Source organism: Cavia porcellus, unplaced genomic scaffold, assembly GCF_034190915.1.
Source record: "Cavia porcellus strain 051 isolate PalLab524CR breed Dunkin Hartley unplaced genomic scaffold, mCavPor4.1 scaffold_24, whole genome shotgun sequence".
NCBI lineage: Eukaryota > Metazoa > Chordata > Mammalia > Rodentia > Caviidae > Cavia > Cavia porcellus.
In genome coordinates, this window is record NW_026947507.1 from 15290563 (window position 1) to 15316266 (window position 25704).

Here is a 25704-nt window from a genome sequence, read left to right on the forward strand (position 1 = left end):
ATAAACTGTATTCTTATCAGGCATGTATATGTGTGACAGCAGAATTATCTTTCATACAAATAAGAATAAAGGCCAGTTATAGAACAGTAGAGAACTAATATTTAAAACAAAAAGCACACATATAAAGCAGCCATAAATAAATACATATGAATATAGTGTTATTGATGGTGTGAGTGGGCATATATGTATATATGTGAATATATATAGTCATAAGAAAAATATTTTGATGTTTACCAGTCAACATTTTGGGAAAGAGTAGAGTCCATTTCTTCTGTCCTGTTTACTTTGTGATATTAAAAAACAAATATTATTTATGCATTTTGTAGATAATAGTTCTTAATTATCTATAAAATAGCAAGTTAGAGGTCTGTCAATTTGAAAATGGAGCTTTAAGTTTTTTGTTTCAGTGATCTGTCTAGCTTCACCCTGCCCCTCTGTTTTAACCACTTTCTTGTTGCTGAGACACGGTGCTGAGACCTACAATGTAAAGAAAAGATTTATTTTGCCTTACAGTTTCAGACACTGCATTTCCTGGTTGCAGGCTCATGTGCAGAAATGGTGTGTGGAAGGGCCTGTCAGGTAGAGAATGATGGCCAGGAACAGAGAGAGAAGTGGGAAACCAGGGCAGGAAATACTCCACTCTAGGTCAGGCTCTCAGCGACCCACTCCAACAAGACTCCACCTCCTAACAGACCTTCATCTGTACCACCCCCGGGATCTATTTACCTTCCCCAAACCTCACCTCCTAGGACTGGAAACTTTTTGGGGTCACTCTCATTCTAAACCAGAATATTCTCCTACTCACACAGAAGCAGTTTTGCCTAAGTTACCTGATTGTGAAAATTGTACAGAAGTATCTCTGGAAGGCAATCTGAACTAAAATTGAGCTTGGCAAGAGCAGGGTGAGACCATGGACAGATAACTAAGATAAATTTTTAGTTTAGGCTTTAGTCCTTTAAATGTTCTATGCTGATTTGTGGTGTGAAAGAAAATCTTTTCAACCACAGTAACATTCCTATGTCCTGTAGTACTAGAGCTGCCAACTTGCTCTTCAGATGAAAATAAAAATCCTTCCTGCGTATTTACTGTTCTCCATGCTGTCCTGAATTATTTTAATTCCCTTCTTCCCCTGATTCTCAGGCAGTTTTGATGATTTTCCTACGGATATTTATTGCCTATTGAGCCCATTTTAAGTCTTATTTTAAATTAAGTTGTCTTCTATACCTTATACATCCTCCCAAAGCACCACATTGCTTATCTTTTAACCATTCAAACAAGCCATTCAATTTTACTTTCTCAAAATTATTTCCCCCCCAAACTGGAAATGAAATGGTAATTTCCCTTTAATTTTATCACATTAAGCTTGTTATCAGTGGGTAAATAGATGTGAAAACTTTCTTCGCAACAATATGTTATGTCAAATAAACAACAGTGTCTTCCCTGAGATGCAAATATATTTCAGTAATCTGACAAGTAAATAGGCAATTTAAATAGAAGGGTCCATGGAGTATTTTGCAATAAGGCTTCTGTTTTGGACGGAAGAAGAAGGAAGAAAACCACTGTTTATATGAAAGTGCCTGAGAAGGGTGGCAGAAATCACAGGATGGTGTCTGTCCTGCACAAAGCCCCAGTCCTGTCTACAAGCCCTTTGGTGGGTGGACATTTGGAAGCAAGACAAGCAGCTAGTCACATGAAGATTATCATGAGAATGATAATATCACAGGTCACAGGATGACAGGGAGGAAGGGAGGGAGACAGAGAGAGATAGAGAGAAAGAGAGAGAGAGAGAGAGAGAGAGAGAGAGAGAGAGAGAGAGAGACAGAGAGAGAGAGAGAGAGACAGAGAGAGAGAGAGAGAGACAGAGAGACAGAGACAGAGAGAGAGGAGAATCAGACATTATTTCTGACTTCAGATGCTAATTCCAGTACTCAAAATGCTGAGGCAATAGAATCACTGCAAACTTGAGGTCAGCCTAGATTACATAGTGACTTCAAGGCCATTTTGAACTGCATAGGGAGAGCCTATCTTAAAAAAAAAAATAGGTAGAAACAAGCAAAAAAGGAATAGTAGGGCTCTGATATCATTAACTACCACCAGCCTGGCCAGTCATATGGTAGAACAGATGAACAAGTTTATTCCCTGAAGGCGAGTGTTAACTCTATTGTGTCAACTAGTCTGCTGAAGGGATATTTCGGCAGCGGGATATAAGTGGTAAAAATGTTATTTCTGGTGTGATGGTGTTTCCAGAAGAGAGTAACTTTTTAAATCATAGATTGAGTGAATATTTATCCTTACCAACATGAGTAAACATCATTCAATGTGTTGAGGGCCAGAATAGTGCTAAAGGATGACAAAAGGGTGATTTTTTTCTCTGGAATTGGGTCATCTGTCTTCTTCTGGTCGTGGTCGCTAAAGCTCTAGGTACTCAGACATTACTTCTTCAGGTCTTAACCAACTCACCAACCCACCATCTAACCTCCAGAATTTTTGGGCTTTGTTCTGAGTATTATCACTGATTCCTTTGATACCCAGGCCTCTGTACTCAGAATGGATTATATTACCAGCTTTCCTAATTCTTTAGCTTGTTGTGAAACTTCCCAGCCTATAAATTAAGCAAGTCTTTTGCCATAATAAATCTCCTCTTGCATATCTATAAGTATCTTATTATTTCTACTTCTCTGGAGAACACTGACCAATACCCCTCCTTGTGCCTGAAGATAAAAGGAACTCCACAGTAGGCAGAAGTTGTGGCATTGGTTTTACTAGTGAACGTAAGAGACACAGAGCTTAGAGTTCTCAGAAAATTGTGAAGAATTTATAAAGGGTTGAGATTTTTTGTGATGAGGTGGAAGGAAGATCTATAGTTCACATTTTTTTTTAATTTTTAAAAAGTAAAACAGAAAAAAGGGTAGAAATAGCACAACATTTTTAAAAAATAGTAAGAAACCAACACTAGTTAATATATTACACATTGTTATCTTAGAAGTAGTTGTTCAAGTTAAAAAATCAAAGCCTAAAAAAATAGTCAAACAGTGACAACGCAAACTATTCTTTTTGATGACCTAACAGAGAATTAGTAGTATAGCTATCTGTGTTGCACACATAAGCATACATACAATTATATAAAAAGTATACCTACAAGTTGTTCTTTTCTTTTTCCCTTTCATTATCCCAATATCTATTGTACATTTTGGATCTTATTACTCTTTCAGTTTTTGATTTTTATTTATAGTTTAAATTATTATAACTGTTGCCATCTCATGGATAATACTGGCTGAAGTCCCTGAAGAAACTTGTTACACTAAATAACTGAATAATTGGGGTGATGGAGATTGCAGAGTGTCAGCTAGCCATGCAATGAAGAAGCTAAACCCCAGTTGAATACCAATTATAAAGCCTTCTCCTATTTTTTCAGTTATATCTATTATCCGTGAAGCAGTCGCTCTCAACATTTAACTCCAGACTATCTCAGACAAAGAGTTGTTACAAAGAATTCTCAAAATCTGTTCATATACTAATGAAATGCATTCAATAAGTGAATTTGATGAATAACAACTTACATTTACTATGATCTTATGTATATATTTGTGTAATTTGCACTGAAATGAAAAATCCAGCTAACAGTTATTGAATTCATAGTAAAATTTTTACTCTGTTTTATTAACCAACTATTGCTAGAATAATAATATCCAGCATCAGAGGCTTTTGTTTTTGACAAAATTTTGGAAATCACTGAAGGAACTCAACCTCCTGATCTACTCTCTCTTGCTTGTAATGTAATTGGTGAAGGGCTAGAAATAATTGTCAACTGATAATCACCTAGGACAGGTCTTTTAAGTGGTCTCCATGACAAGGTAAATATAATATCCACTTCTAGGCATCACTGAGACTTTGGCATTGATCTTTAAATTGTCTGTGCCCAAATACACAGACTTTTACAATTTACTCAGCACTTATCAACTCTATCACTTTCAGTATGTACAATAACCTGTACACCAAAACTCTTTCTTTGTCCTACAAATTATGTTTGTAGATATCCAGGAAAAGTTTGCCCACAAGACATTTGATTTCTTGAGTATTGAAGTAGCAATTCTTACAGATATATAACTGAGAATATGCCAAGCATGACTTAATAATTTCCAGGAAATAAATGTTAAGGTCAACATTATTAGCCTATTTTCAAAGGTATACACTTAATGATTTTTAATTATGATTAAATTTTTGAAGTCTCTTAAACTAATTAAAATGTAAGGAACTATAATCCTAAATATCTTCAAAATATGTGTTTCATTTGGCATTAGAATAAAGATATTAAATTGACCTACAGACTTAATATTTTCCTGTTCTGCCTATTTTAATAAACAAAACAATCTAAATAGACTTTAAGAGAGTTCCATATTTCCTTTAATAATTTAATGACCAAGTTTTTTTCAAGTCTTTTTTCCCCTCGAAATAGTGACAATTTGTATTATGAGCAGAGAATATTACAAAAGGAAAATTCATGATAAACAACCTGGTCTTTGCCAGATGCTGGTCCATATAGCTATACTAGCAGTTAAACTGTTACATATTGGGTATTCGTTGGTATGTAGCTACCCCATTTGTCTCTCCTGTAGAATCCCAGAATTCCCCAAGTCCGGAGATTAAGGGGTATTTTATGTGCTCAAGAGGCCTGATGGACCTACTATATCCCATAAATTGCTAAATATCTCTCGATCATATTTAGCAAGTTTTAACTCCAATAATGTTGCTTAAAACTTAGAAATTTTCATAACAAATGACAAAGAATTCTTTTAAACCACAACAAAATAGCTGAGCACAAAAGACAGAATAGGAAATTTCTATGTGGAAGAAATTCAAAAAGACATTAGTCTGAGACCAGTCTTCTGGAGAGTGTAGAAAACCAAATAGGTACTTAAAGACTAAGATATGACTATCCATTTAAGGAAAGAATACGTGGCCTATGTGCTCACACAGGAAAGGAAAGGGAGCCAAGAGCAGGCCGCTGAAGGTCTGCCCTTTTGGTGAAAACAGTCTAAAGGAATTTTATCCATTATTTATGGTAGAGGCAATGAAGTCTTTTACTCTTTCTGGAGTTATGGTGGAAAAGAATCTTGGCTCCTTTCCTCCTTCTGTCTCTCTCTTTACCCATTTACTAGGGCCTTGTGTATGCCAGGCAAGGATTATGCTGCTGAGCTATACCTCCAGTCACAGAAAATTTTCTTGTAAAAAATTTCAACTCTAAATGTCCTCAATTTACAGGTGTGGGGGTTAACATCACAATATTTACATTGGGCATTGGAAACTCAAACCCCAGTTCATGGGTCATGGCTCTAACAACTCCTTTTAGACTGTCTGACCATTGTAGTTGTTAGAGAAATAAAGGCCAAACTAAGTCTGTAGCATCTATTCCACGAAATGGGGATACGGGACATCTCATGTCTGAGAACTTCACAACGACCGCAACAAAATCAAGAATGATTAAAGAGAATCATTCATAGGAGAGGGAGTGATCACATGTTAGGAAAAGGAGAATTAGGAACTGAAGTAATTAAGATAATGGAAGGCTAAGAAAGAAATTGGGAAATAATTTTGGTTAAAATAACTGAAGTGATAAAAACAAAGGACAGAAAGAACATACCAATCTACAAAAAGAATGGGTGGATCTAAGAAACCAAATAAAGTCAAAGAAGTGAAAATTATAGTCATTGAAATAAAAGCAAATGAGTTTAATAGCAGATCAGGAAACAGGTAGAGAGAACTATAATTTAAAAGATATATTTAAGGAAATCATCCAGTATGCAGTATGGAGAAATAAAAAATAAAAGGAGGAATAGAGCTTTAAAGATATAAAAACCTTCAAAAAATTACTGTCAACAAAAAGAGGAAAGGGCCGGGGGTTTAGCTTAGTGGTACAAGCGCCTGTCAGGCAAGTGCCAAGTCATGAGTTCGATCCCCGGTACTGAAAAAAAAAAGAGGAAAAGTTGGGTAGATACGATATGTACATTGTAATGAATATGGTTAATTCAGAATTTAAAGATACTTGTTCTCAGGTTATAGAAGCTGACTTTGATGTAGAAATATGCATAGTTTCATACAGGGCTAGTGGAATTACTTTCAGTGTCTAAATTTCTGATTCCTACTTCTACTTTCATTCCGGGAGGTCTTTTGAATTTTAGGCATGGTAGCTCCATCCTTCCAGTTATTCAGACTAATAACCATACAGTGTGTCTTTCACATCAGAGAGGTCAGATGGGTCTGTCCAAAATATAGCCAGAATGGGACCAACACTGCCAACACCAAACTTGCTGTATTCTTGCAAGAGAACCATTAACACTTGGTTATTGTACTCTTTTCCTTATAGATTTCTCTAGTTCTACCCTATTTTCCACACATCAACTGAATTTTTTTTTTTAAATAAGTGCTATGCTATGTCAGGACAGTTATATTTGTGTGTCAGGCCAGCAACATTAGACTGACAATAGAGACACAGGGTCTTTCCACTCCTAGATCACTTGTTTATCTCTCCAAGTGTTTGAACAAATGTCACTTTTTAAAGATGTCTCTGTGTATAAAATTACAGAATTACTCTTGTGTTCTGCTATGATTCCACACACCTTGCTTTATCTGTCTATCATAAAACTGTTTTCTAGCAAGTTATATAATTGATTTGGATTATCAATTATTATTTACATTCCCCTATAGAACTGGACTAAATAGAATTATTTTTTGTGCACTAGGGGAGTAGTCAACCCATAGTAAAAACACTGGATAGATGCTTCTCGGAATTCATGACTTTAGAGAATTTAAATATGTGTACAGCATATGAACTAGTTTAAAGCATAACTGTATTTTCCTGTGTGTTTAAAATATTTAAGTTATAATATTTCATAAGTTAAAAAATTTAATGTTCTGATCATGCAGAAAAAAGCAACTGGTACTATTTATTTTGCAAGCCTGAAGGAAGAAACTAATTTCACATTATTAAAAAAAAAAAAAAACAAGACAATTTGTATATTTAGGGTCATTATTTTTTAATTGAGTGTATTTTAAAGTTATCATCATCATTTTTTAATTGATGGTTTTCCAGTAAATGGTGCAACAAAAATTCTCTAAGAAACCTAATCTAAAGCATGAAGAATATGTGCATAGGGACTCTGTTTAAATTCCTAAAGCTTCCAATGTTTCTCCACTTATTCAAGTGCTCGCCTTTGTATTTTGAAAGACTTTATTATACAGCCAAGGGAGAAAGGAATGAACCTTTAGAATAGAACTTAAACCACGGGAATAAAATACTGGTTGTTAAAGAATACTAGTTGAGCAAATGAATAAAATAACACTATGACTCAGAAGGCATACTGTGGAGAAGTCTGCAAAGCCTTAAGGTTCTGCAGTGGAGAGGACTCTACCCACCTTGAGCCAGCCCTGCGCTGAGTCTCTTTTCCCTTACCCCATATATCAAGTACAAGAATGGACATATTCTTCCCTTTAATTCAGCTCTTAAAAATTAAGGAGCAAAAGTGGAGACATTAACAGATCATGAAAGAACATTTCTGCTTTTAGGACATAACTTCCCAACAGTAGTACTTCTCCTTATCTCTGTAGCTCGCGGGCACTCCTGGCTGTACTACAACATCGAGTGGTTGCCCACAGTGACAGCTCTCTCTGGAGGACACCACTACAAAGTCTCCAGGAACTTGTCTCAGGAACCATCACCTTCCTGTTGAGCAGGCAGGCTGCAGTATACTCGAGAGCACACTCCAGTGGCTGGTACCAGAAATGAGCTCCCGGGACCTTTCAGACACACAGAGCCTTCCACGCTGCGGAGGGGAATTGTAACAGTATTGTAGCAAAGAAAAATACCAGAAAGTGAACAGGGCCATGAACGTATGACGGATTTCCTTCTATAGGCAAACAATAGATTTTAAAATGCCTTTAAGAATTAAGTATTGTTATTATTATTATCTTCATTCACTCTGTGCCATCTCTTTTGCTTATGTCATCTATTAATCCCTAAAAAAAAAAAAAAAAAAAGAATTGTCTCTATAGATCATATTCTAAAAATGCAGGCAGAAGGAATTCTGTTCTTTAGTGTTAGCTTACAATTTCTAGCAAAAAACTAGGACAATGTACCATTTATGCTGTAGGACTTCGAACATTTTCCAAAAGCCCTTTCACAAAATTGATAGATTATTTTTCCTATTAAAGAGTCTTTTATTATGTGTGCCAGACCTGGTTCTCAGGGTTGGAATATTGCTTTAGGTATTTTTTTTTTTTTTTGGTACTACAAAATGGCATTTCACTGCTGCATAAAATTACACATTTGTATCTGACTCTCCAGGGCACAAAAAATGTCTCAAAGGGCTTGAGAGGGGATATGTTTGTCACTCTTCAATAGACCTGGTAAAAGTCTGTGATCCCCAGGAAAATTTCTGTCAAGTATATGTAGGTAGATACAAAGAGCATTAGGTTGGAAGTGAGTTATAAGTTTGCACTGGCTACTAAACAATCCTGTTATTTTAGTGGTGGACAAGAAAAACAGAATATTTAAAAATAGTTGCCATTTATTTATTCATTTACTTTTGAGACAGGGTCCCATTATGTGGGCTGGCCTCTACCTCCTGGCACTCTCCCTGCTTCAGCCTCCTTAGAGCAGGGATAACATGCTTGGCTTGAATGTTTTATGTTACGTGTTTTATATACATTAGTTCTACCCCACTTGACTAGTGTGCTGTGTAGAAATTATTATTCCCAATTTAAAGTAAAAGAAATTGAAGGAGGGCACAGAGATCAGTTCGCCTGACTAGTAAGAGATATAGTTAAAATCTAGACTTGTGTTCAAGGGTGTTCAAGGTTGTGATTTTATGGAATATGCCTAAAATGGCCTTAATTTTGTTTATCTTATATTATGAAGGCATCAGGTAAATAGGTATTTATGGTTCCTTCTAGTTTTAAAATGTTAGTTGTCTAGAATATAAGCACAATCTCTTGTAGCAGCAAACACCACATGAAGTTGGCTTAGCTTCTCAGTAGGATTCACTTGGAATTACTTATTCACACAACCAAAGCCAAATGATGGCAGTACCGGAAACTAGCACACAGCTGGCTGTGTTGTTATGTGGCTGGGTTGCTATCCTCAGTGGCTTGATAATGCAGGAAGGGGCTGCGGAATCTCAGATGCCGTACCAGGTCATTCTGAGGCATCCTTTCAAGCCACCCGATCATCAGTGGAGATGTGGCTTTTGCCCTGGGAGGGAGGTATTTGCAGAGGTTCCCTTAAATTTCCACTTTGTGATAAAGATGACTGGGATATCAGAGAAATTGAGTTCAAGACCTAAACTCATATTTATTATTAGAGTTTACAATTTGTTCCTCCCATCCTTATTCTGAGGTTGCAAGGGCTAAATTGATGATTAAAAAGTTAAAAAATCCTCAGCTTTGCACAGATTGAGAACTCCTAATCTGAAAATCCAAAACCTGAAATGCTTCAAAATTTGAGGAGTGATAGGAAGGATGCTACAAGAAGAAACTCTGCGTTTGACCTTATATGACATCTCATTGCCAAAATACAATGACAATAAAACTAATGCTTAATTACCTTCAGGCTATGTGTGTTAGGTATATATGAAAGACGCATGGATTTTTTCATAAATGAATTTTTAAAGTTTTGTGTTGAGTCCCACCCCTAAGATATTTCTTATATATACAAATATTCTAGAATTCCAAAATGTGAAACTTTTTGATCCCAAGAATTTTGGGCAAGTAATATTCAAACCATAGTAAGGCTAAGGTAGAAAGAATAATTTGCACACCAGGCATGGTGGCTTTTGCCTATAATCTCAGCACTCTGGGTGGCTGAGGCAGGAAGATCACAAGTTCAGTCCAGTTTCAGCAACTTAGTGACTTAGTGAGACCATGTCTCAAAATAAAAAAGTAAAAGAAAGACCGAGTATGTAGCTCACTGCAAAGAACCTGGATTCAAAGTCCAGTATTAAAAAAAAAAAAAATCAGAACCAAAGAAAGAAGCTCAGAAGGAAGGAGTTAACAGAAGGTCCTTCCCACGAGGAGGACCACTGCTGGCCTTGTGCTCTTTGTTCCTTCAATTCCTCTTTTTTTTAAGCCCCCACCTCCAATCCACATGTCCTCGTTATATTTTTCCAATAGATATGTGAGATTCTCCTACTGTTATCTCCACTCTTTCCTCCCTAGTCTGAGCTTCGATTATCTTGGATGTCCTGCTGTATTCCTTCCTTCCCAGCAAAGCAAATACTTTAAAGTGCAAATTGGACCATGCCACTCTTCTTAGTATCCACGAATGGCTTCTCAATGCACTTAGAGAAACACACTTTTTCTCTTGGCCCAGGAAGTCCTCCACAGTCTGGAGGCTCATTTTTAACTTCATCTCAGCTCTCCTCTTCTACTAGTCACATAGGTCTTCTTTCTATCCTTTGAACAGATTTCCTTCCCACCATCAGAGCTCTGCACAGCCTCATCCCTCTGTGAGAACACTTTTAGGCCAGGCACGAAGGTGCACGCCTGTAGTCCAAGCACGCAGGAAGCTGGGGCAGAAGAGTCTGAGGTCACAAGCAAGTTCAAAGCCCGCCTGTGTTATATACTGCGATCCTGCCTCCAAGCAAAGAAGCAAACAAATTCTGGATTGATTTCCCCATGGTTGCCTTCTTATCCTGTAAGTTTCTCAGCTTATGTGGCATCTCTTCAGAAAAATGTATGCAGGCTACCGTATATAATTAGATGCCATTTCCCTCACTTACTACCTCTTTATAACAAACAACTACTTGTTTTCTTCATAGCATTTATTGAAAATTGTTATGTTATTCATGAAAACTGGAAGAGGAGGGTTCTTTTCTTTTTCATCTTTGGACCCAGATTCCAGCTTGGCCCTTGTAATAAAATTGACCTGCCACCCTTCCTTCTGCTTGGTCACTCTTGTACCTGTTTTAAGGTCACATCCTCAGGGAGATTCTTCCAAGAATCTAGACTAAGCTGTGTCCTTATTCTTTGTTTCTATGATTCCCTCACGATCCCTGATATCATGCTCCTTACATTTCACTGTTAAGAACTGTGCTGTTTCTCTTCACTGCTGTTTGCTCAGATTATCGGTGCTGACAAAGACTGTGTTGCTCTTTGCCAGATCACTGACACCAACACTGTGCACTAACAAAATAAGAAATTATGAACTGATTCATAGAAGAAACGGTTATTGAGAGGAGGGCAAGAGAAATAAGACATTTACAGTCTTCACCAAGAAATCAGCAACTTCACAGTATATATTCATAGTCATTTTTACTTTTCTATTCTTAGTTATGCAAGAGAGATCACAAATCATTGAACAACATTCATTAAATCATTTAATAAACATCCATTTATAAGTAGTAACTGAGTATCTACATGTGCTAGGCCAGTGTTACAGACTGAGGATATGAACACTTATACTAAGAGACAAAAAGGACATCTGGCATATGAATAGTATAAAGCAATTGTATTTCGCACCCAGAAACTAGAAAAGGACTGTAACAAAAATAGACTTTCTCTCAGGGTTAAAGGATGGGGAAGATTTTCAGAGGTAGGAAGAGTGCTTTGCAAGAAAATGAAAAAGCCCCAGGAAGAGGAGGACAGCCCGGAGTGGGCAGTGAGGACTGGCTGGAATATAGTGTGTAAGGACCCAGAGACTGAAGTGTGGCTGGGTAGGTGATGGCACCAGACAATGGAACACCCTGTGGGTGGCGGTGAGCACGTGGGATTATGGTCAGTAAAGAGGACAAACTTTCAGCAGGTTTAGGGATAAAGACTAGGAAGATTATGGGCAAGTTAGGAGACACAGCACTAGGGCTCTGTAGTTAGAAAGATCAGATTAAATTTGAGAGGCTTAATGTATGGACATAAAGCACAAAGGGCATAATCGAAAAAGAAGCAACAGAAATGGAAAGGAAAGGAGGAATGAGTAATTCTGCAAAGGAAAAAAAATAACAGACTGTGGTGACTTATAGCTCTTGGATAGAGCTCAGAGCTACAGCAGAGATAAAACAAATACAGTGTTAACAACGAATTTATATGGAAGGATTACTTGATGTGCTTGCATATATTATTCCATTCTCACACTCACTATGTAAGGGACAATTATTACCTTATCTTTATTGGTAAGGAAATTTGAAGAACAAAAAGAAAAGCAGTGACATTTGAGAAGTTCCATTGCATTTAAACTTTTGTTAGTGAGAAAGAGTGATGTACAATAATGTTCTCTAACTTATCTCTAGGATGAGAAATCATAATATTTCTTCATTACTTGCTTATTTATAAAATGACACTAATAAGCCTACAAACTTCTTTTCTGGGAATACTATTGCATTTTGAAAACAATCATAAATGTTTGTAGTTCCATAGGGATGCAGGTGTTATTATTAATAAATTGTCTTTTGATTTCTATTTCATTTTGCATATTTTGAATATCCCAGGAAAACAAATAGAAAATGAAACATCAGCAAACTGACTGTGAGTCTTCTAAATCACCGTGCTTTAACCAATGTGCAATTCAGAAATTTTCTCTTAGGATGATGGATGTCTTTCTCAGGAAGAGCAAAGAATTCAGCAGAGCCCTTTCAGGTTAATAAAACCAGAATTTAAGTAAATTATATTGATTTAAAAAAGCTTTGCATATACCTAAATCCTGAAGAATTTTTAAAATCAACCTATTTGGGGTGATATTTATTTTTCTTCAAAGTAAAGTATATGGAATTAAAGTTAAAATTTACTTCCCTTTCTCTGACACTCAAACATCAGGATACTAACAATGTTTGAACACAAAATCCCTACTCACCTTATACGATTAGGGACTGCTTGTTGTCTCTATCTCTAGAGAATGAAAAAAAAGCTGTAGAAAAAAAATGAATCAGCCTTATGTGACCTTTTTCTGATAAATTATTTTTTTAATGGTAAATTGTTTTGAAATTTAAAGTTACACTAAAAATCTTAAAAACCTTAGTCCATCTTTTATTTACTGGGTTGTATAACAGACAAATAATTTATTTTCTCATTCAACTTCCATCCATAACAATAATTTAAAACCAGCTAATAAACATTATGATTTGTTAGAAATACTGCCGATTAAATCTTAAGTGTCTAATACACACAAATATAAACAGAAAGTAATTAGAGCTATTTAAAGAATCCATTTTTAACTTAGATTAACCATACTTTCCATTTGCTGAGGATAAACACTCATAAATGAAACCCATTGCTGAACACGAAGCAATTACTTCAGTTTAAAATATTAATATGTACCGCCTTTTAAAAAGCCATGGAAAATCATTTATGTAGTACACTGTACAAACTGAAGTCATATTCAAAAGGAAGAATGGGATAGTGTTCTATGTTCCAGTCAAGAAGTAAACAACTGAGGTATGGCATGTCCCTTTATGAGGCATATTAAACTCTTTTTCAGATGGTGTAATTTCTAACATAACAATATAGTCTTCCTATGTATGTTTAAATGTGATTTAAAACGAGAGAGAGAGAGAGAGAGAGAGAGAGAGAGAGAGAGAGAGAGAAGAAGAATTTTACTGTACAGAATCAACCTTATCAATCTGTTTCTAGGAAAAATTGACACTCATTTATAATCTAAACTAGTAGCTCATTTGAGCATGTTAAATAAAGACAGTCTGGAAGGGAGAGGATTGCACATACCTGGGACAGCTTAACCGAACAAAAATATATTGAGTCTGATTGAAATGAAAATAATTTCAATTCTACAATGTTTCTTGTGATATTATAGGCTGACTGAAAAGTGTGGTTTGAGATGGAAGTGTACTCAATGTAGGGTTTTTAACTGCTCTGTGAGTTAACCACAGGACAATCCAGTAACAATGAGCACCATCATTACAAAATGCTTCCAAGCTGGTCCTCAAAATAAAGCTTTGTTTATTTCATGGCAGTGACACCCATTAAAGGAAGAACCAAACAGTACTGTAACCCATAGTTTCATGTAATCTTCACATTCTTTGGATGCCTCTTTGGTTAGGTCTCTGAATATAGTATATAAAAGAATTTAGTACCTGATTTGCAGTTGTAGTGGTAAACATTGAAGTGTAAGTGAGATTTATAAATTTAAGAGGGTATCTTTTTATTTAAGTTAAAAAGTTATAATGAATTATTTTTATTCTAAATCATGGAAAGTTTCATTTTCATTAAAAGTGTCGAAGCACAACAGCTTCAAAGTCTGGGATAAATACATCTTGGGAAAGTGATTTGATGGTTAGCCTTAGGCAAAATTACTGAAGGAGGGACATTTGTCTTTGATAATAGACCTAGTTCTCTTCAATGATCTTCCATTCCATCATAGAACACAGATGCTTCTCAGGCTCTTTGGGTTCCTGGATGTATCTCCAGCCCCACCACATACACTTTTGATATATTACTTTGCCTTAGCTTCTTTTCTCAGCAAAAATCCTTTTTGTTTTATTTTCTGATTTAGTATTTTTCTATGTTTCTAATTCTTTTGCCTAATACTGTTTCATCTATAAACATTCTTAAGTGTTCGATGTTTTAACCATGCTTATATTTTATTTACAGTTATAGATGTTTTGTGGCTAAATGCCTAACCAACCAAAAGTATTGATCCTACAACTTCAGGTTGATTTAAAGAGACACTGAGTTTTAAAGAACTTTTAAAGCACAATACATAGGTGGCTGCATCCCCTATGGACTATTATAGCCAGTGATGTGTCTTTCATTAGTCAATTTTCAAGTAAAAGGGGCAGGCCATGTAACCTTGGCCATTGCTACATTATGCCAAAGAGCTCTTTAAAAACTTTCGCAATTCAAAATAGTGACTTTTTAAAACTGAATAACCACACTATTGTTCCCAGTTTCTAGAAACACAACAGATTAAGTTGATTGACTTTTTTGTTGTTCAATCTACTCAGCTGAGCAACTCAAAAATTCTAAAAATAGGAGAGCTCAGTTAGGAATGTTCCAGCGGGTGTCTATACCACTAGTCCCTGTGTCTAGTGCTGTGTCACCTACTAAAAAGGGATAAGTACATTACTTTTTAAAGCTAATGTGGGCCAGAGTTCTATTAAAATTAATTTGGGAGACTTATTAGTGGTGGCACCTTAAAGACTGACTAAGTTGTACTCCATAACTTTATAAAATTTTATAACCTATCAGCTAAATAGCCTGAATTAGTTGGCTTTATTGTTTGGTGTATGTTTGATAGCCAATAGATTTAATACATTGTTAATTATCATGGTCTCTTTAAAATAGTATTTTCATTTTTATAACCAAGAATATTTAGAGGCTAATTAGAAATCTGGTAATGTGAATTGTAAATTATGTGTAATTACAATAAAACTACTGAAGAATAATACACATTACTTATAAATTGTAACACTGTGATAAATTAAAGCAATTACAGGTAAACCGATAATGTTCTTTAATTAAGTAGTTATGAATGAGAATTTGTGCTTTGCATTTACAATAACCTATAAGGTTGAAGATTGCATTTACGGCTTCTACAGAAATCGATTGTACTCTGCTGTGATACTCAGCTAAGAATAACTTCTAAGTTCATTACTGTCATTATGCCATTATCATGTAAAAACACCCAGGATTGTTAAATGTAAAGTGTGCTGACAACCAATCCACCATGCTTCTTAATATAATTATAATTATGTCACCATCTCTGCTTAGGCTTTTATGAATTTGAGAAAAAGTTCATATTTCCACACATTTTCAGTATTGGTTGCAAAGAAACAGAGGATGCTCTGTCATAAGCTTATTGAAAATATTATTGTATTTGACACTAGGAAAGCTATTCATCCTCATAATTATCTTATAGCAGCCTGCCATTTATAAGATTATAGTGATATTTTTATGTTGTCAATTTGTTTATTATGTCATATACTGTTATGATGCTGAGGTAACTCTTACAGATGTTCAAGGTGGAATAAATGTCACAGTATGAGTAGAGAAGAGACCAAAAGACCATGTTTCTGCTTTTAATTTAAGTGATGTATATTTTATGTGGCTGGGTTTCAACAGTTCTCTAGAAAAGAAAGAAAATTAAAATAAGTTGTTGGAAAGAAAGGTTGCAAGTTTCAAATAACAAATATTTTTTAACCAAAATTTAAAATCTACAAGCATATGGATAATATTTAAAATAGAAATAAAAAGTAAGAAGATTCTGACTCATCCAGTTGCATTTATATACATATGTAATAACATACATGTTATGAATTTGCTGTGAGCAAATAGTACTTAAAGTTTTTTAAAAAATAACTATTTAGAGCAGTAACATAACATAATATTGCGAATATAGTATCTTTAATATGCTTGAATGCTATGCACAACCAAATATGTGCCTGGTAAAGAGTATGTGTACCAATATGCTTGCCATGTCTGAGGTTTTGCTCCAGAGCCTGCTAGAAAGCTAATGCCTAATGCCTGCTTTGTGAATGTCGGAAAAAGATGTAAGACTTCAAAGTGACAGACTAAGAACTTTATCATACAACAGCCACATGAGTACCACAATGTTGGTCTCATGGAAGTGTTAGAAGGGGCCTAGATGGATGCTGTACACACACTGGCTTTGTATTCAGTTGAGGAACACTGATTTTGGGGAGTCCAACACTTTCGTAGCAAACAGTAAGAAAGCCTGCTCTTTGCCCACAGGAAAACATTCTATCATTTCTCTAGGTTGTTCTCTCTAAACATGGCCTTAAGATACTGCCCTGGAACACAGAAATCAAAGATTTGCATTATTGACAGACCCATAAAGACGTACAGGAGCCAAGGGGACCTATGCAGGCCTGCCTTTCCCCACAATCACAGTAAATAACGTTCTAGGATTTTGCTATCCAATTAGGTAAAAAAGCAGTTTCACTCACTGTCTTAGAGTTTACAATTTCATTCTTAATATCATGATTATCACCATGTATTTATATAATTATTATTTAAAATGGTGCAAAAATCTAAGAAGAGCATTCCTTATGATAGACACTCTTCGCATGTTACTCTTCAAATGATGTTTCTGGCCTATCTCTCAATATTTTAAACTATTCACTTCTGTCTTCAGCTCATTTCTTATCCATTTGATTTTGGAATCATACTCTTACTGAAAACATAATTTAATATGTTTCCTCACATCTTAATTTACTTGCTGTATTTAACTATAGAGGGTAATAATAAGCTCTGTGGGCTATTTAATACGTATTTATTTAAAACAAAACACATTGAATCATAATGTACGTTATATTCTCTATGGTTGAAGCCAATCGTTAGCTTTTAATTACTTATGTAGAGTGATCCACTGACATTTTTGGGCCTCATGCACCCAGCCTGATGTGCCCACAAATTTCATAATGTCCAAACTCTAAAGTTACCTGTAACTAGCCCTTAGTGTTTTGTTCTTTCATGAATATTTTCTTGTCTGTCACAGCACACACTCATCTCTTTTCTTGTATAATTTTCAGTATTTTGTGATGAACTGCCTTGGTGAATTCTTCTGTTAATCTCTAGGTTGGGTGTCTTCATTGATAGAACAGAACTACAAAGGGCACTGAAGGTATCAAATTTTATTATTTCTCTCTGCTACTTTTTGACTTACTATCAATAAGCTTTTTATCCAGCCTTTGGATGAAATCTCAGGTAATCTCAGACTTTTTAAGATGACTATCAGACAAAAAGTAGTCTTTTAAACTTGACTTTAAAAGGTGAATTTAGTGCCAAATCAAAACCTTAATTCTTTCTTTATTTTTCACAACACATGCATGTACATGGCCTGTATACATACCCAGCTTGCTTTAAACTGGAAAATTTAAAATGGGAAAAGAAGATTGTAAGACTCTTCCTCTCCTCCCCAGAAATCCCATCTCTTGCTCCCATGTAACCCACTTTTGCTGGAAAGTACCCTGTTGATGCATACATAGCTCATTTCAAGACAGCTTTCTGCTTGGATTCATCACTTGGTGGGTTTCTTCTTTCATCTTTTTCTATCAACATCAGTTTCTGATTCGTCAAACAATGAGCGACTCTAAGCAGGTTGTGGAGCTGTCTCTAAGTTCCCCTCTACTAAATTGAGATGTTTCTTTTACATGCTCTTCCTAGCCATTTGCCATCTTAAAATCACCCAATATAAGCATTGAATAAGATCTTTCAGAGCAGTTCATCACAAAATGCAGAAGCATGTGCATTACCGCAGAAAACAGAACTTTTGATGAAGGAAGAGAAGTTACCTATGAAACCTGTCGACACATTACATTGTGTCCTGTGGACTAAAAATGTTGATGGCTCACTCTGTGTAAGTAATTAAGAGCTAACAATTAGCTTTGGGCACAGAGAATAGCACATAGAGAACATTATGGCTTCATGTATTTTGTGTCATCAGAAAGATCAAAACAACCAGAAGAAACATAGTGTATTAAAATTAACTTTACTATCTAATTTTTTACTTTAAAATTTCTTATTAATTCTTGACACTTTTACTGTGTCACAAGCTTTTTGAGACATGAACATCTTTTACAGTCACTTTCTTCATTGTGGGGACAAAATGTACAGTACGCACCATTTAAAGAAGATAGGTATCTTGTCCCCCTTTGCAGTTCACAGTTGATGGACTCCAAATGAGAAACAGCATGGCAGAAGAGAGCTGCTCTCAAATGGCAGCTTGGAAGCAGAGATGAAGGGAGGATGCAGGGAGGGAGAGAAACCCTTCTTGGTCTCCATCCCACTCCAGTAAGCTGGGCCCCATCTCCCATCAGCACATTCATTTAGCTATAAAACTCATCAATGGGCTAATTCATGGATGAGAATAGTGCCTCCATAATTCAATCACCTTTCAAAAGCCCTGCCTACAGTGAGACATGCGGGTATAAATCGTGACAAACCACTTCGCACAATGCCTTCCTTTGATCAATGGATTGGGGTTGTCAATTTATATATTCTTGGGGCAGAGAGTTCGTAGGGGTAGATGATGAATGAAGGAGCTAGACAGGAGGAAATGAGAAGTATTAAGGTCTCTCTTTCTAAAAGACTTGTAATGAATCTAGAATTTTATTGAATTGATTGATTTATTAATTATAAATATATAAATACTTTAAAGTCATGTAGGAGCAGAGTTGAAATAAGTTAATATGAAAAACTCAGTGTATTATTGGAAATGAGTAATAAGAATCAAATAGTTGACTTTCAAATGTGTGATTGGAATCTATTTTACAGACTTTGTTTAATTAAAAATATAGTGTTCTTGTGGAATAAGATAATGAAGGAGTTAATTCATTTCTTTCCTACTGTTTAAATTGTACACGTTTTTAAAAACAATATGTTTACCTTCTGTTTTGAGAAAGCTAGTTTTTAAGTAAACAGTTTCTTAACAGTTTCAATTGTTCCAACTGTTTTCTAAAAGTTGACAAAAATATTAAATATTTCTCATAGTGTTATTTACTGTTATGATGAATATGCAAATTTTATTAATGTTATTCAGAAAGCCACGGAAAAATTATAATTCATGTATGAAAATTAAATGTAACAAGATAGTTGCTTGGAAAAAGCTTTAACCCACAAGTAAAATGCATTGTCCAGTGCTTTCATATATATATATATATATATATATATATATATATATATATATATAAGGCCATCAAGGGTTTTAAACAGAAAAGAACTGATGAAGGCAAGAGGTGTATTTCCAGCATTAAGAAAAATAAATTAGCAAAGGGTTGAGAAGGTCACTAGGTCCTGAGCCAGGAGAGGTGCTGGAGCTGCTTATGTATCTATGGGAGAGTGTTGGTTCAAAACAAGAATTCTTCCCACTGCTCCTTCTTGACTCTTGAGAATTCTTCCCCCAGTATATAAGTGAGAAAAAGGGCTATTACATTTTTTTGAATGCCTACAGTTGCTCAGTTTTTGGGTTTCATTAAAAGCAATACAAAATAAGAGAGGTACTTTAAATTTAATATACTTGTGTTCTATAGATACTTAGCTGAACAATAAAGTTGACCCATTTGTAAAATCACACAGGTAGCCCTGCAGTTTTCTTTAAGCCTCAGTAGCTCCTTATTGCCTTCCAGGTATAGACAGTAATAACATTTTGATCTGTATAATCAAACTTGCATACTTTAGTCATTGTTTTTCAGCATTTCCCAATGGTCACTACCTCTAGTTCTCAGTACCTTCCCGCCCCACCTAGTCTTAATTTCCCTAATCCTCACCTCCTCTCTTACCTTCCCCTTCTTTTTGTTCTTTCTTTTCCTCTCTTATCCCTCTTTTTGTTCCTTTGTTTTTCTTTCTTTATTCTCTTTTCCCTTTTTCATTTTAATTTCCTTTCCCTCTTTCATTCTCTGTTCCTCTCTCTTCATGCCTACCCTCCTTTCTTTCTTTCCTTTTTGTCTGGAAGAATGCCCACTCTACCCTCCTGTTTTTTTATATTAGCTTCATATCAATTATTCTCTCATTTTCCTTTTTTGTTTGAATCATTGTGATATTTGACCTCATGGTGTAATGATTTTCTTTATATCTAAGCTTCATTAAAATATTTTTTCTTCTCTCTTGCCTGTTTCTGACCTGCTGTTTGAAGCTGACATGAACCATGGCCCTGCTATGCCAACCTGCCTTGGAGCCAACTTAGTATGGACCAAAACCTCCAAGAACCGAAAACACACTATTTCTCCCCCAAATATGAGCACTACTGAACAGAAGAGAATTGAAAAGCATGGGGGATGTCCCCCACTCCGGGAGTCACAAAGACAAGACATCTCTTCCCTCAGACCTGCCACTTCGGCTGTCTGAGGTAGGGTAACTGGCTCCTTTCCAGGCCTGTATTCTCTGCAAGCAGATTCTCCTCCCAAACAGGAGTTCCTGGGGTAATGGTGGAACAGTAAGCAGTAGCAGAGTAAACAGCCTCTCTAGGAGAAGCAGCTCAGATGCTGGAATGCACTCTGGAGAAGACAAGAAAGAAGGAAGTGAGTCCCCACATGCAAGAAGAATCTAGAGTGAGGATTGAAGCCCACAGAAAGAATAAAAAAAAAAAAAGAAAAAGAAAAAAAAACTTAAACAGAAGAAGGCAGTTGCTGGAGGTGCTTTTACCCAGAGCTGGAACCACTGTGCTAGAAGCACCGTTGGAACCTGAGGACGCATGGGCACAGTGCAGCTGGTGGCTGGCAAGCCTGAAGGCCTCTCTGGAGAGACTCAGTGGAAGAGGGAGCAGGAGAACTGCTGGTGGTGAGTGTGGGGGATTCAGTCCTCCCGTGGGGGTGGGTGATTGGTGGGGGGCCATTTTGGAGTTGGGCAGGATAAGCCTGGAGCCAGAACTGCAGCTGGCCTCATTCAGCCACTCCTAGCTTGGAGCAGACTGGTGGAAATTGTTGGACTGAGTTGCGACCCTGTGCACAATCCTACAGCCACACTGAGGTTTCCCTAAAGCTCTCCCCAACCAGCTTTGCCCGCCCTGAGCATACTAACATGGTGAGTGCTCCCTATAGTTAAACAGCTTTGGAGGGAGCCACCAGCCTGCCCTGCCTCTGCTTGCACTCCACCAGCCACCTGTAGCCCTACAACAGTGCACCCAATGGTCACCATCAGATCTCCCTAGCCAGCACGCTTCAGAGGAATTATAGCTAACACAGGAAGTGCTGGGGACTCCACCTCTCATTTGTCCAGAAGGAACCAGGAACGTGGCAAAAGGAAGAAGCAAAAACAGTCTCTAGCCTCCAATCCAGCAGTACTGGTCCATGAGATGTTAACATGGAAGAGATTAGGAGTCGTGCACCTGAAGTTTCTAAAGCAACAGAAACTGAAATAAAAGAACAACTTCAAGAGGCTATAAAAGAAATTAGAACAGAAATACTATCTCAGATAAAAGAAGAAATGAGAAACATAATAAAAGAATTGCTGAACACCTCTAAAGAAGACACAGATGGAAGAATAGAGGAGCATAGAAAAATAAGGGAAACCTTTAATAAAGAATACAAAAAAGATTTAGAATACATGAAACATTCAAAGAGATTACCAGGAAATTATTATTTATTTATTTATTTATTTTTACCAGGGATCGAACTCACAACCACTTGTTCACAAGGCAGGTGCTTATGCCGCTGAGCTAAATTCCCAGCCCCAAGATTACCAGGAAATTAAAAACTTCACTGAAAGCTGGCAAAACTGCTTGAAAGAAACTAAAGATAGACTATCAAACCTTGAAGACAGGTTTGCAACTTGCAATCACGAAAGATCTCTTAAAAGTAGTAAGGAATCAGGAAGTAAAAATACAAAGGCTAGAAGATGACAAGAGGATCTATAATTTAAGAATAAAATATAGGAATGAAGAATCAGGGGTAAACACAAATGAAATACAAAGGTTATTTACAGAAATAATTAAAGAAAATTTCCCAAGCATAGGAAAAGAAAGTGATATTCAGATAAGTAAGGCATACTGAACTCCAGCCAGCTATAATCAAAATAGATCTACCCCCAGACATATAACAATCAGGATCCCAGAAATTCAACATAAGAACAGAAGAGAAAAGAAGTCATCAGAGAAAAGAAACTTGATCACCTATTAAAGGAAACCCATCAGAATCACAGCTGACTTTTTGACACAAGCCATCAAATCAAGAAGAGCTTGGAGTGAAGTATTCCAAGTTCTGAAAGAAAATAATTTCCAACCCAGACTGATATACCCTGGGAAACTATCTTTCAAACTTAGTGGAGAAACAAGATGCTTCCATGCAAAGAGGAACTCAGGGAGTTCATGACCACCAATCCAACCCTACAAAAAATCCTGCAGGACATTCTAGAGAGAGAGAAAAGACCATGATTTCAGGAACAGCAGCAGAGGGGACTCACACTGAACAGGCAGACAGTGGGATGAAGGGGAAAAGTAGACAACCAGTGGCAGAAAAATAGCAGGGCAAAGATGAAGCAAAGAAGGTGGCCATAATAACTAGAATAGATGGCCTCAATTCACCAATAAAAAGAAACACAGGCAGAGTGGATCAGGAGATAGGGGCCATCAATATGATCTAAAAAGAAATACATTTATCCCAAAAGGGGTTTATAGACTGAAAATCAAAGATGAGAAAACAATGCTCTATGTGACAGGGAATCAGAAAAAAATGGGGGTAGCTTGTCCCGCAGCTGCAGATAGGTTAGAAAGCCATGACATTTTTATCCAATGGAAAGCTACTCAGCTATAAAGAAAGAAAACCATGAGGCTCTTGTCGGTAAATGGATACAACTTGAGATCAAGCTCAGGGGTAAAAAACGTTCAGAATCAGTCAGGTGAATAGTGAGTTCCTCCCTAATCTAAAAGCTAAAGGAGTTAGTGGGATCCAAAATGCACAATACATCCTGGGGAAGTAAAAGAGGAGAAATTGTCTAAAAAGAAAGGCAGTGGTCATTGTTAATCTATTATCATGATTTGATACCCAGATTTCTTTCATTGTTCTGTTTAGTTTGGTTATATTCTGTCTTAGTCTGTCTACTTGTATTAGATTTGAGGGCATGGACAGCTATTCCACAGATAGCAAGATCTATTATGGTAACCATTTTTGATTTCCTATTAGCTTGATTTGAAGCCCTGTATTACTTTCACTGTTTTGTTTTGACTGAATTTATTTTATTCTGTTTTGTTTGATAGTATCAAATCTGAGGGTATAGGCAACCACTTTGAAGACAGTAAGATACACTACAATACTCATTTTGGTTTGACTATTATCTTCTTTTGAAGTCCTATAATGTCTCCAATATTTTGTGTTTATTGGTTTTGTTCTGTACTGTTTTGTTCAATTTTATTATGCCTGATGATATAGGCAATTCTTAAAGATAATGTATTTTGCTTTTAAGTCGTATACCATGTTGATCCTTTTGTTTTGAGTGATTCTATTTTGTTTTGTGTCATTTGGTTTTATTCTCTTCAAAATAAAATAAAAGAAAAACAAAAAAAAATTTTCCTTACAGATTATTTTTGATTCCTCTTTGTTAATTTATAAGAAATCTATATTCCTGGGCACAAATACTATGCACATCATAAATATTTATAAAATAAATATTTATAGAACAAATATTTGTAGAATGAAGAAACCTAAGACATTATGAATCTGAGGGAAAGCTCTGGAAACCTCCAGAAGATTGTTGAAAACTCTAAGACAGAACAAGGGTCTTTTCTGTTTTAGGCCGAAATTGTAAATATGAAAGAAGAAAATACAATTCTCTTAATGTAACCAATAATCTAGTTTCTCTTGTCATTTATTTATTTATCTTTGGTGGGTACCAGAATCAAACCCAGGACCTCACACTTGCCAGGCAGGCAGTGTACCACTGAGCTATATCCCCAGCCTCACTTTTACTTATCTTCATAGTAGCTCAGATTCAGTGTGGGTCATTTTAGTTCTGCATTCTAACAATTCAAAATATCTTATATCGTTGATATTTTATTTAACTGTGTAGAAAGAGCATGAACCTTAGAGAAAACAGAGTTCAAATTTTTGCTCTGTGGCTACAACTAAGTTCTAAAACTCATATGACAAAATCTGTCACTTATGAATTGGTTTAAGGCTTAAGTGATAAATAATAAACAAAGGCATATAAAAAACCCATCCCAGTATCCAGCACATAAAAGAAGCGCAATAATTGTCATTTCATCAAGGTTCACCTTGTGAAAATTGGTCTCTTTCTTTCCATCACTCTAAATTTTGTTTACTTTAGTATATCTAGAGCCATTAATGATCTTTCCCTTTCTTGTTTTAGCATTAGTGATATTTCTATTTTTAATTGTTTATACTCTACCCTTAGATTTGCTCAGTTCTTCTCATCCCTAAACAACCTGCATTTCAGTAGATATTGATTGATGAATGATGTCATTCATAAACTGCAAATGTCAGCAATGCTAGTTGCTGGACTGTAAGAATGAATGTGACGCTGCTTTTAATTTTATACTCTACTAGGAGAGAGAAAACTTATAAACAAACTATTACTTAACAAATGTGATATAATGATACAACTAAAGAGTTCCATGAAGGTATTGAAATGAGGGATTAGTTCTGCTTGGAGGACCAAGGAGGACTGCACATGAGGGAAATAACGAGGGTATTTCCGGTCATAAAAGAACTGATATTTTGTCACGTTCTTTGTTTGGAAGGATCAGCATTAAGACAGAAATAATGCCTAAAAAGTCAGGACATGTTAAAGAGAGACAAATAACAAAGTTGATTGCAACAAATGGCTTTTTTGACGATATCCTCGGCAGGCAGAACTTTGATCTCTGTGGGCAATGGGAGCCATTAAAATGCTGTAAACAATAAAGTAACATCATGAAATATGGATTTTAGAAAGGTAACTTTGGTATAAAAAAGGATAGCAGGAGGAGTGAAAGGTTTTAAAAAGGTAGCCCAGTTGGTGTAGCTTTAAAATATTTGGCTTCTGCTCCCACCATTGTTTTAAATACTCCATAGACTGTTAGCAATTGCATCCTACCAAAATTCAATGTCTGTTTTAGTCCTCTACTTCCAATGTTTTCAGAATGTATTTTATACTTTTGCTTACATAGTTTCCACATCTTTTCATCATGACTCTGGTGTTATTATAAATGGCATATTATACTCACAGCTTTTTTATCTTGAATCTTTGATTGGTTCTCTGTTGTTGCTCTAAGGAGATGGACATCTCATCTATCCTGTTTGTATCCTTTCTGTGTTATAT

General features: G+C 36.0%; 1 protein-coding gene and 1 long non-coding RNA gene across 17 annotated transcripts in view; one reads left to right on the top strand and one right to left on the bottom strand.

Annotated features, from left to right (window-relative positions):
• The window catches only part of Tenm3 (teneurin transmembrane protein 3), a 2467413-nt gene that overhangs the window by 767850 nt on the left and 1673859 nt on the right, over positions 1-25704 (bottom strand). The window lies entirely within an intron of this gene.
• Positions 10444-22465, top strand: LOC134472669 (uncharacterized). The gene is made up of 2 exons (XR_010042577.1): positions 10444-10687; positions 20588-22465. It is a non-coding gene; the product is annotated as an uncharacterized LOC134472669 (long non-coding RNA).